Source organism: Cervus canadensis, chromosome 8, assembly GCF_019320065.1.
Source record: "Cervus canadensis isolate Bull #8, Minnesota chromosome 8, ASM1932006v1, whole genome shotgun sequence".
Classification (NCBI taxonomy): Eukaryota; Metazoa; Chordata; class Mammalia; order Artiodactyla; family Cervidae; genus Cervus; species Cervus canadensis.
This window is the reverse complement of record NC_057393.1, coordinates 5,141,281-5,153,105: the sequence shown is the minus strand read 5'-3', so window position 1 is coordinate 5,153,105 and position 11,825 is coordinate 5,141,281.

Genomic DNA, 11,825 nt, shown 5'->3' with positions numbered 1-11,825 from the left:
ACCACTAGTGCCATCTGGAAAGCCCAGTGGGATAGAGAGACTGGTGGTCAGCAATTTGGGGGAAAATACCTGAAATTTATGTGCACAAAACTGAAAATTTATGTGCACCCCAATAGTGTTTTTTATTGTATATTTTTGAAATGAGCATGTAGCATAGGTTGTTGATAAAGTGGCAATTTGTGACTCTGGTTGTTACCGTTGTTAGTCACTCAGTTATGTCCAACTCTCTGCAATCTCATGGACTGCAGCATGTCAGTCTTCCCTGTCCTTCACCTTCTCCCAGAGCTTGCTCAAACTCCTGTCCTTTCAGTTAGTGATGCCATTGAACTATCTCGCCTTCTGTCATCCCCTTCTCCTCCTGCTTAGCAGCGGTAATGATCCCAAATTCTTAACCAATTGTGTTTAAGAATGAATTGACTATCATACAGATTTCAATGAAGTAATTCTCCTCTTAATGATCTTCCCATATTTAACCATTGTTCACAGATGACTCAGCTAAATGAATCAATGTGTTTAATTCTCCCCAAACCTTTCTTTGGCTTGACTTGTAACCAGCTGTCTTATCTTACGAAGTTTTTTCTGGTTTGCTAAGACACCAGATGGTTTAAACCCTATTCCCGCCACCTCCCCCCTACTCTCCATACACACTAGAAAGTGAGATGCCCTGTAACCGAGATGTTGTATTATCACTTGAAATGAGTTGTACTCCTGCTTAAAGCTTTCAGCATCGCAGTGGGTGGCAGGAAGTGACAGTTAATGCTAAAAAGGGTTAATCAGATTTAGTGGATTGCCATCCAAGTTTTATCAAATGTCAGGGTTTTCTCAATATGTTGCATGTCAGCAAGACGAGAATATCATTGAGAGGAAAATATACAGAGTGTGTCTGTGTTGATCCCAGGACACACTCCCCAAGAGAGTCGTTTCCCGGGCAACAGAAATGTGTTGGGATTCACCAGTTCAGGGTGCTCTCCCAGCCTATTTCCTCCCTGGATTGAGGTTTGTGTGGGGAGCCGGACACATTCCCTTTGTTGGAGGAAAGTGTGCTTTCCTGGCCGAATTGACCTGAGATCCCAGCTGTCCATGGTCAATCTTTCTTGCAGATGAGACAGGAGGATGGCGGCTGGGCAGAAGTGAGGGCCGGTTGAATCCAGCCCAGGAATGTTATTACCATCTTGCTCAACTGCAGATAAGTGGATTTTGGAAACAGATGGTGCCATCTGCAAACCAAATTGAAGAAGGCAGATTCAATGGAGAGGTAAACAGTACCTACCTTCTCCGCCAACAGATGGACAAGCTCTCCACTTATTACCCAGCTACAAGATACACTTTCAATTACCTGTGTTTAAAATTCCAACCGGGAATGGTTATATGGGTATAAAAATAAGGGAAAGTGACAACAAGTGAAAGCTTAAGGATTTAGGAGCAAAGAAGAACTTCACAATTAATGCTACTTTTTAGCAATTTCCATCATGGATTTTTTTTTTTTTTTAAGGGACAGCCAGAGAGAGGAATCTCATGACAGCAGAGACAAAAGGCCCCACTTTAAAAAGCACTGCCTCAACATTTCTGGATGGTTCTGAAGCACAGTGAACATTGACCATGATTTCTTAGAACCTAGGCATTGCCTCATCAAACTCCCATGTGACAGATAAACTAAACCCTCAAAGTGAAGTGCTCTGGGCCTTTCAGGTGGGTAGTGACTGAGCTGAGGTTGGCTTGTGAACCCTTCTCCTCGACCAGGGAATGTCACTGTTTTCACCAAGGCAGAGATGGCTGTTCTTCATCCAAACCCACTTCCTCTCCTGGGCTCCTTCCTGGTCCACCTTTCAGGCATCTGATCGAGATCTAGTGAGCACATGATAGGTGCTGTCTCAGGACCAAGACTTCAGAGCAGCGATCGGACACAGATGAATTTGGAGTCCTGGCATGGAAGGAACATTGGCCCTTCATCTCCAGAGTGGGTGGAGAGCCACCCACTGACCAGGAGCAGCCTGTGGATGATGCCTGGGCAAGGTCTGTTGTATTTGATCCGTGGTACCTGCTGGCCTAGAAGTGGCAGCAGAGACAACAATTAGAAGGCTGCTCTCTTCGTCCAGATGGAAGATGACGGTCATTTGCAGTGTGTGTGTGTGTTTGTGTGTGTGCATGCTCAGTTGCTCAGTCATGTCCGACTATTTGTGACACCATGAACTGTAGCCTGCCAGGCCCCTCTGTCCATGGGATTTCCCAGCCAAGAATACTGGAGTGGGTTGCCACTTCCTCCTCCAGGGACCTTCCAAACCCAGGGATTGAACTCATGTCTCCTGCCTCTCCTGAACTAGCAGGTGGATTCTTCACCATGGAGCCCCCTGGGAAGCCCCAGTAGGACAATGTCCAAGAAGACGACAAGATCAAGTGGGTACAGAGATTCAGCAGACAGAGCCTGAGTTCAGACAGAGCTTGAGGCTGATTAAGATTTAAGGAGGGAAGGGGGACTGGGTTGGAGATGGATCACTGTTGAAGCCGTAACACTCAGAGCCTCATCTCAGAAGATGAAGTACCCGCTCAGTCACCAGAAATTCATTTCAAACCAACTCAGGTCTTCACTTGTGCGTTCACTAGTGTGAATAGCTTACACAGTGCCTGAGGAGCTTCCCTCTTCTTCCATTTGCCTGTCTCACGTACTCCTTGGCTCCTGGCTTCTCTCTCCTTAGATGCCTCTCCACACCTGCTCGGTGGACACACCCCACCTCTTTCCACCTCTGCAACATGATGCAAAAACCTAAAAGCTCTGGTTGGCAAAGCATTCCTCAGGGAAAGGAAAGAAACTGAATTCAGAGAATCTAGGAGTGAGACATGCTGTCCCATCAAATGAGCAATAGAACTCCAGTGGTCACGTTTTTCCTTGGGGTGGGATAGAACACCTCTTCCTTAGGCAGAAAAAAAAAAGAAGCTTCAGAGGCAGACAGGGAGCGGGGTTTCTGTGTCAGGCAAAGGGTCCCTCTGAAAGAACAAACCGGCTTTAATATTTTCTCCTGGTTCACGGGTGTCAGATGAAATGACTGTCAGAGAATCCCCATCAGGAGAAGAGACAAATAAAATGTAGGAGAAGGTGTCTTTTTTCTTTCCATCTTTTCGGCATATTTTGAAAAGCCACTTCCTGTCTCAAGCTGTCCCTGTGTTCCTGAAAGAAAGTTCTTTGTAGCTGTGGGTCAGGGAGTCCCAGGCCATCTGGACTCTGGGTCCTCGTTGTAGGTGGAGTCCCATCGTGGGCGGAGTCCCCGGTGTGGGCAGAGTCAGGAGAGCAACACTGCTTAGGGAGGCCGAACACACCTACCCTATGAAGATGCTCTGGAAATGTGGTCCTGACTGTGAGCCGCGAAGTGTTACTGTAAGAAGAAAATATCAATAATAAGGCAGTTATCTGAAATCACAGATTAGCGCTCCAATGTGAAAACCAGACTTGAGAATGTCAAAGACCTACAATATAGAGAAAAGAGTGAAAATTCTTGGTTGTTGCCAACTTGAATACAGATTTAGTCTTTGCTGGATCAAAAATGCTTCGCATGCCACATCAACAGAAGTTCCTGCCTCCTAGCAGTATCAGCGCTGTGATAATGAAGCATTATGAAGAGTGTGTGTGTGATCCAATTTCTACTTTACCATAGCAATAAGGAGTTAGGGACGCCCCAGGTTGTTATTGGTGATTACCAATGTGCTTGAATAAGCTGCTATTTTGTAGGTTTTTAAACTCTGAAAAGTACATCACATTTTTAAAGAACTAACAGATCATCACCCCAGGCCATATTTCAGACATTGAATGAAATATGATTACAATGGGGTAAGAATGTGCTTGTTAATATAACCCTGACCCATGCATACAGGAGAGTGCCACACCCTTTCAAAATCATCACTTTTTGAGTCGACTCTTGTTTTCCAGCATGTCTGGGATTGCTCAAACAATTGTCTGGTCTGCTCTTCAGAGCCACATTATTTGAAACTCCAGAGAATCATTCTCGTGACTCCTAGCCATGCCTCATGTTTTATCCTAATAATAGTGCTCTATTTGATCCCCCACTGAATTCCCAGCCCTGGTTCTGAACGACTTTTTCCTCTTCTTGAAAGTCAACACCGTCCAAGGCTAAATGGTTGAACAGCGAGGGAATACAAAGGAATAGTCTTCCTTATTTTCTCAAACTTGGAATTAAGAGTCAGTATTTTTTTTTCCCATGTGATGGTTTTTGGGGTAAAAAGTATCTACAGACTTCAGTTTTTCATACGGACTGTTCGGGAATGAATGGATGAATTCAACAATATTTTGCTGGCGTTTGTTGCGTACCCTCCCTTACGGGTCCAACATGGGCGAGTTATTATGATAGAAGCTGTGGTTCTGAGATTTGGGGAGACAGACCCCTCACATGGACAAGCAGAGTAGGAAATGCACTGCTGGACATGGAAGCCAGTGGCAGACGGGGTCGGCTGGACCAGCTCCCGGGAGAATCCAGGTGAGGGGTAGAGGAGGAAGGACGTGAGCACTGGCCACCTACCCAGAGAGTCCCTCCAGCCCCGCTGGCTTCTCCATAAGGTACAGAGGAGACCACACTGTTTTCAGGGCTCACAAAAAAATGTTTCAATTTCTTTCAAAATCAGGCCTGGATTCTATTGTCTTTCTACTAATGCTATCCTAAAATCTAATTTTAAATATTTCTCTCCAAGGAAGTTTTATATTTCTATTTGAAGAAAGGGGCCCATGAAAAGCATCATGTGGCCCTGCTTCAGGCGAGCCTCTTAAGTGATGTCTCAGCATCGTCCCAAATAGGGACAGGACAGCCAGGCTTCCCCCATGAGCAGGGACCGCCACTGCTTAACGACTGTCGGGGGGAAGGCCACTCCCCACACTCTGCCCTCTGCTTCCGGAGCTGTGGAAAGTCCATCCCAGGGACCCAGACACAGAACCTGAGAACAGAGACAGGAGAGCTGCTCAGCAGGAGACTGACTCCTCATTCACAGGTGAAACGAGAACAAGCCCTGAAGTTGGGTGGGGAGCTGGGAAGATGGCGCGGGAAAGGGATCACATGGTCACCGGGGAGTTTAGCCTGTGACAGTCAACGCTGAGACTCAGAAGGGAACAACCTGCTTTTTTTTTTCTCTTAGAAAATGGTGAACTTAGGGACTTAGGAGAAGAAAGAAAAGCGCTGGTTCTTCCCAGCCTTCCAACAAGTTGTCCCAGATCACTACTTGTGGCCTGACCATCAAGCATCCAGAAAATGATGCCTGTGAGGCAGAAGTTTTGGACTTGGTACAAAGTGGGCGAGAATGGAATGCCTCCTCCCCAAGAATGCGTGGGAGCCTTGGCCGAGGGTCCACACAAGAGCAGAGACCGGGCCGGGGGCTCAAACTCAGACAAGGCTCATCATGCTGGCTGGGAGTGTGTGACTGTGACATCGCCATTTTCTTTCAGAGGGACCCTTTTGCAGACGAAGACAGGTGTCAACTCCGGACTCCCACTGACATTTACAGTCTCGGTAGCTTCTTCCTACTGCCAGTTGCTTCTTCATAAAGAGTGTCACCTTGAGATGCTGGGGGCCAAACTCCCGCTGGCCTTTCTACCTTCCACCTGACATTCTTCCCATCACGTCATACCTGACTCTGCCCACAGATTTCCCCACAGAACCACAAGCATAAGGGATTTCGAGGTGGTCTGGCTGCTTTTGGCCCTAAGCCCACATCTTAGCCTGTCCACAGTTTTCAAGGTTGGGCTGCTCATCTTCCTTCCAAAGAGCCAGAGGCTGTGGTCATCATCGTGCTCTGCCTCTGATGTTTGTTTCCTGGGCTCCCAAGAGGACCCAGCTATTTTCCAGAGGTAATCCTTTAGAAAAGGCTAAACTGTACAGAGAGGTGATGCAGGGAATCAGAAGATGCACAGGTTTGGTAGGAGACGGTCCAGGGTTGAAATTAGAGCTTTGCCCATCGTGTGACCCAGGTGGGCTGTTTTCACATGTGTGTGGTCCAGAGAGTCCCGCGGGGCCCCTGCTCCCTGGGGCCCTGGGGCTGGTGTAGCCATCTACTGCTGGGTGCGTGCTCAGTCACTTCAGCTGTGTCTGTTTTCAGGCCCGTGGACTCCTCTGCCCACCTCTATAGTGTCCTTCCCCACCCAACTGGTAACCGCCAGTTTGTTTTCTATATTTTTGAGTCTGTTTCATTTTTTATTATATTCAAGAGTTGTATTTTTAGATTCTTCAAGTAAGTGATATCATACTGGGTTTGTCCTCTGCTGAATTATCACTTAGCAAGTACCACCGCAGTCCGTTTATTTGGTACAATTGCAAAACTTCTTTCTTTTTATGAGTCAGTAGTATTCCATTGTGTGCATATATACGTTTGTGTGTGTGTGAGTGTGTGCACACCTGGGCGCTCAGTTGTGTCCGACTCTTTGCTACCTCATGGACTGGGGTCCACCAGGCTCCTCTGTCCATGGAATTCTCCAGGCAAAAATACCGGAGTGGATTACCATTTTTTTCTCTGGGGGTTGTTCCCCACCTGGCTATCAAACCTGTATCTCCTGCGGCCCCTGCATTGGCAGGCAGATTCTTTACCACTGAGCCACCTGGGAAGCCCCTATTTATTGTTGCTGTCTGGAAATTCCCACTATTTTTGAACAAGGACCCCTACATTTTCATTTGCACTGGACTCCACAAATGATGCGATTCCTGCATCTTGGGCAAGACTGTGGGAATAATAGCGACCTGTCATGGGGCCCCAGGCCCTGTTCTAAGCTTTCTACTTGTACTGAAGCTCCCCCCACCACCACAAGCTTACACGACAGTTGCTGGAGTTTGTATCAGCTGCATTTTAGAGATGAGGACCCCGAGGCACAGAGAGGTGAGGCCACTTGTCAAGGGTCACAGAGCTAGGACCTGGCAGGACAGGGGTCCTTCTGGGCCACCCGGCCCCAAAGTCAGTCCTCATGGTCTTGTGTTCTGCTGCATCTCAGGCTGGAGCTTGCTCTCTCTGAGTCTGTGCTGCTGGCAACCGCGGGTCCCTGGGCTTTCTGTGGGAATAGCACTTGGCTTGACTTCTGGGGAAGGCTCCGCCCCTTCCCTGGGTGGTTCTGATGCAATGTTGAGTTTGGAAGGAGAGCCATGACAAACCTAGACAGTGTATTGAAAAACAGAGACAGCATTTTGCCGACAAATATCTGTATAGTCACAGTTATGGTTTTTCCAGTAGTCACGTACGGAAGTGAGAGTTGGACCATGAAGGCTGAGGGCCAAAGAATTGATGCTTTTGAACTGTGGTGCTGGAGAAGACTCTTGAGAGTCTCTTGGACTGCAAGGAGGTCAAACCAGTCAATCCTAAAGGAAATCAATTCTGAATATTCATTGGAAGGACGGATGCTGAAGCTGAAGTTCCAATACTTTGGCCACCTGATGCAAAGAGCTGACTCATTTGAAAAGACCCTGATGCTAGGAAAGATTGAGGGCAGCAGGTGAAGGGGACGACAGAGGATGAGATGGTTGGATGGCATCAATGACTCAATGGAAGTGAATTTGAGCAAACTCCAGGAGACAGTGGAGGATAGGGGTTATGAGTCAGATATGATTTAGGGAGTGAACAACTGATGCAGCTGTTCTTGCTTTCTCTGAACACACCTAGTATGGTCTTGTCACCCAGCCAGGCCAATCTGACTTTCTTTCTCTTTTGGCCATTTTCCCCCAGGGCAGCATTGCTAAGTCCTGCCTTGCTGATCTATGTATTCCTGCTGCTGAGATGCTGGGTCATCCCAGTCGTGGCCCAGGCATAGATGTTCAAATCCTCCATTAATTTCCGAGCCTCGCACAATCTCTCCAGGTTTGATGAAGCTAGGGTCCACATGTATCTCTTGCAACCATAGCACCCTCATTATACAGGGCCTTGGGTGCTCCCCTGTGATACCTGAGGTGACAAGGACTGTCACACTGAGGTCTGGTGACAGAATGATGCTTGCCTCCTGCCTGGCACGGACTGACACAGCAGGGATTCAGAAAAAAGGAGTGTTGGCCATTTAAGTTAAAAGTTAGATAATATGTTCTTCACGTTCCTGCAACTGCTTTTTCACAGTGTTACTGGAAATTCATTCTTGCGACTGCACTGGGAAATTACATGTTTATCATACACTCAGCTGAGATTCCAAAGGAGCTCTTCATTCCAGAGTGTAACGAGGTTTCATCTTTGACAGGTGTCTTTTTCGTAATGCTGACATCTTTCTCAAGCAGCGACTTCCTTTAGAATCTCTCAGAGCAGTCTGTGAAATCACCAGCTGTGTTGGCAAACAGGGACAGACCCTCAGGTACTCTAGTTGCTGCCAAGAAGAGGTGGTACGGCCTGGGGGCCCGACGTCACGTTCGGAACACTGTGAGGTTGTCCTCTTTCCTGCCTGTATCCCTTGCCCTCCTCCAGGAGCACATATATGAATGTAAAGAAAATGAATAACCTGCCACGTAGATGCGTTGATGCTTTAGGCTGAATGGGGCAAGTCTTCAGTGGGCATTCATGGAAAATAAGTAAAATAATCCCCAGAAGAGTAGAATTCAATAGTCCTCACAGATCTTTCAAAACCACATGATTTGTGCTATTCGAACCTGGGGTTGAAGTTGGCTGCTCCAAGGTCCTCCCAGCTCTCGCTGCCCAGTGGGCCTGGAGGTGCTTCCCCTGGGCCCCTCGCTTATGGATTACCTCAATCCTGTAGTTGGAAATCCCCCAATCATAGGCCACCCTTGCTCCGTGCTGAGGATTCACCCATAAACCTGAATTTAAAAGAAGAAAAAGATATGCAACTATTAAAAAAGACTGTGTGTGTGTGTGTGTGTGTGTGTGTGTGTGTGCATGTGTTCAGCTGTGTCCGACCCTTTGCAACCCCTTGGACTGTAGCCCACCAAGTTCCTCTGTCCATGGGATTTCCCAGGCAAGAATACTGGAGTGGGTTGCCATTTCCTCTTCCAGGGGATCGTCCAAACCCAAGGATTGAACCTGTGTCTCCTGCATTGGCAGGTGGGTTCTTACACTTTGCCACCTAGGAAGGGCTGATAAACCTCCCTGATTTATCAAATCTTCTGATTGAAGCATACACATTCAGAGAAGGTGGAAGCAGCATCAAGAAGCCAGGATAGCTTCTGACACTGTAAGAGGGGTCCTACAAGGATGGATGCAGCAAGAAGGGCTGTGGTGGGACCCAGGCAGGCCGAGTCAGCTCCTGGGGTGCCTCCTGGCTTCGGGGCACAGCAGGAGAAGCAGAACAGTGGGATCCCAACGGGTTCCTTTCTGCAGGCTTGAGCCTTGCCCTTCTCACTGGCAAAGTTACCCACAGTGGGTTTTATTGCCAATTTCTTGAGCAGGCAGAGTTTGAGGTAGACCAGCAGAGCTCTCTCCATCGAAGAAATGGAGGGATTGGTGGGGCTTTAGGGGGGGCAGTGGAGTCCATCAGGGAGAGGGCACCCCCTCGCACCCCCAGAGTGCTCCAGGGGGCTGCTGGGACAGCCACTGGGAGATAAAGTGGCCTGACAAAGCGGAGTCCAGTGCGAGACTTGAGGAGAAGTGTTGGAGGAAGACTGACTGCTGACTAGGATTCTTGGTCTTCCGCAATAAACAGAAATTGATCACAGGCCAGACAAGAAATTCAAGCAAGGCTTTACTGGGGCCCCTGCTGCAGCAGAGCGAGCAAGAACAGACAACAGCTGCTCTTGCTTGCTCCCTAAGGTGAGCCCAGATTGTTTCTTATGTGCGGTGAGGGTAGGAGTGCGTCCAGGGGTCAGGCTGGAGGGCTGGCTTAGGTGGTTTGCCCACTCTTTTGGTGTCCAGCGCAGGAGGCATGCACAGTACCCTTTTTTTTTCTCCCAACACCCAGTGTTATGATCCTGGCTCTTCAGACATGGCATTGGGTTTTTCTGGCCTTTGCATATTTCAGTCCAGAATTTCCCCGAACTGCGCAGACACACCGTTATTTTTCATATACAGTTTCTCTGTATTTCGTTGCTCAAGGAGAGGTGCGTCCAGGGGCAAGTTTTGCAGCAAAGGGTCCCAGGTCCCAGCCTGTCTCAGGAAAAGAGCAAATGGAGGCTCAACGATTGATTTGCAACAAATCCCCTCAGGGTCCCACTGGGCAATAGGAGAAACAGGGCTGTGGAAACAGAAGGGCGAGGCTCTGGGACAGAGCGTGGAGGCAGACAGACAAAGTCACGAATCCTAAACCACATCAGCTCTGACCCTCGGGAGCTGTCTTATAATCATTAAATTTTTGAGGTCAACTTGATCAAGAGGACATTCCAGAATTCCTTGTTGCCAATCAAAGAGTCCCGATACTTCCTAATACTTTTTTCCTCCACCTAAACTAGGTGTCTCATCAGTGGAAGCCAGTTGTAAAGGACTTTGCCAGTTTAGCCCATTTCAGTACATTTTCCCATCATCATTGTCTCTTCGCAAGTACATGAAATAACGTCAGGTCCCCACTCATAGGGGTATTCCCTGGTCTTCCAGCCTCGTACAGCTGGGGTATATTTTGAGAATGTTAAATAAGGGAAACCAAAACTGTAACCTGTATAAGCCATCACTCATGTTTCTCTTTCACCCTCCACTAGGGGAGGGCAGTGAGACTGCCCTTCTTAAGAAGGACCACAGTATCATTCTGGGAATCCCTTGCAATTCAGAAAATGGAGGCAAAAAGAAGCCATTCCCGTTCTTGAAGCGGAAAAAAAAGGAGGCAAGAGATAGGATTGAAAAGTGGAATACCAGCCAAAAAGAAGAATGAAATCTTGTCATTGTGACAACATTAATGGACCCTGAGGTTATCATGCTAAGTGAAATAAGTCAGAGAAAGACAAAGGCCACATGATTTCACTAATATGTGGAATCCAAAAAACAAGCAAAAAAACCAGAAACAGACTCATAGATACAGAAAATAGTCTGGTGGTTGCCAGAGGGGAAAAGGGTGGAGTAAGTGAAAGAAGTACAAACTTCCAGTTATAAAACAAATACATCATGAGGATATAATGTACAGCATGGGAAATGTAATGAGTAATACTGTGTTAATTTTAAAAGGTGACATATGGTTACCAGACATATTGGGATGACCATTTCACAACGCATACAAATGTTGAATAACTAAATTGAACACCTGAAACTAATTAATATTATGTGTCAACTACACCTCAAGAAAAGACCAAATCATTTTATAGTAAGTTAACTGAAAAAGCAAAGTAATAAAATAGAATCTGTATTTTTTAAAAAAAGTGGACAGAAGACTTCAATATTCTTTTCAAAGAAGACATATGGATGGCTGATGGTCACACGAAAAGATGCTGATCACTGATCCCCAGAAAAGTGCAAATCAAAGCCCTGATGAAATATCACCTCACACCATCCAGAGTGACTGTCAGCAGAAAGACCACAAATAACCAGGGTTGGCGAGGATGTGGAAAAAGCGCTAAGTCTCCTGTCACAGCCATGGGGTGGCGGCACTTCTGTCCTGGTGGGGAGAGATCGTGCCCTCTGGCTTTCCTACCCAGCTGGATTAGTAGCTGGATGAAGCAACTCCAAGCCTGGAATTTCCTGCCTCTCTTCCTTCCTCCCCACTCTTCTCGGGTATTTACCTTTTCCTTCTGGCCAGCATCTGACCTGTATTACAAATCTTTCTCAACTGAACATCAGTCAAGAGAAATGACGCACATATTTAAAGCAAATGAGATGCATCCATTGGGCTCCAAAACCTCTCATTTGTTCAAGAGTGGATTACAGCATCTGTTCCTAATCGTATGGCTAAGATATTAGTTAGACACCTTTGAAATGTTCACAGGTGACTGTAAGTAGCTAGC